At 44.4% G+C, this 1003-nt stretch overlaps 1 protein-coding gene and 1 long non-coding RNA gene across 3 annotated transcripts in view; one reads left to right on the forward strand and one right to left on the reverse strand.

Moving 5' to 3' along the window:
* Nucleotides 1-286, reverse strand: part of LOC123105899 (uncharacterized) — a 4719-nt gene extending 4433 nt beyond the window's left edge. Inside the window, exon 1 of one of the 2 annotated variants that reach the window (XR_006451073.1) lies at nt 66-286. This is a non-coding gene — a long non-coding RNA (uncharacterized lncRNA). The remainder of the gene's footprint in view (nt 1-65) is intronic. The other variant, XR_006451071.1, reaches the window with a different exon arrangement.
* Nucleotides 1-1003, forward strand: part of LOC123105898 (sugar transporter ERD6-like 4) — a 15231-nt gene that overhangs the window by 9503 nt on the left and 4725 nt on the right. The gene's annotated exons all lie outside the window — the stretch shown is intronic.

A 1003-nucleotide genomic window follows, 5' to 3' on the forward strand; every position in this document is an offset into this window, starting at 1 on the left:
AGCCGGGGAACGAAGATAACAGGAAGAAGAAATCAAAATCGAACAGTGGAATAGCTCAGAATCACCTTGAACAGAAGAATCGCCTCTCTCCTCCGCCGCTCTAGCCCTCTCCCTCGGCCTTATCGGAACAGAATGACCCAGAGGAAAGGGGAGACGACACCCACTCCAAAATTCAAACAGGACAAAAAACAACAGTGCCGGAACGGAGGCGGTTACGGGTTGACACAAGAAAGACACAAGAAAAACCGAACCCGACAACCAACCCGAGAAACAGAGCGCCAGCACGAAGGAAAAAATGAAAACCAGCGCGAATCTTCCCGCGAGAATGGACGGACAGAAATTTGAATGTTGACGAATTGAAAAACACTTGACTGTAAAATAGCAAAACCGTAAAACTTTGGATGTTTGGATCGAAGTATGTAGTGATCAAGGTAGTTTGGTTGTTTTGGGTGCCCTATTTTACATCAAAAAATATTTATGCGCCCTCACCTCCTGTTACTCTTAGGGCCTGTTTGGTTCCAAATAAGTCACCAACTTATAAGTCGAAAAGTGAAAAAAGTGACTTATTTTGCCAAATAGACCCGACTTATAAGTCACCCCAACTTATAAATCATAAGTTGCTCCACCCCAACTTAAAACTTATAAGTCACCCCCTTTTGCGTGGGTCCCACCACCTGCATGATGTTGATTGGTGTGGAAAGGTGTGTCAGGTGACTTATAAGTCAGGTGACAACCAAACAGGCGTGACTTATAAGTCACTAGTTTTAAGTCACCTGACTTATAAGTCGGGTGACTTATTGAAACCAAACAGGCCCTTAATCCATCCCTTGAAATTGAGAACATGCTCTTCCGCACGCTCCACATCGGTAACGACCGTCTGCATCATTGTCGGTGGAGCACTCAACGAAGTGCTCGTAGATGTATTCCATGTCCGAACCCATTGCTTCAAAGAAAGAAGGAAAATTGTCAAAAATTTAGCACGAGCGTTGCATTGAACAGTTGT

The sequence above is a fragment of the Triticum aestivum genome, chromosome 5A (genome assembly GCF_018294505.1).
Source record: "Triticum aestivum cultivar Chinese Spring chromosome 5A, IWGSC CS RefSeq v2.1, whole genome shotgun sequence".
NCBI lineage: Eukaryota > Viridiplantae > Streptophyta > Magnoliopsida > Poales > Poaceae > Triticum > Triticum aestivum.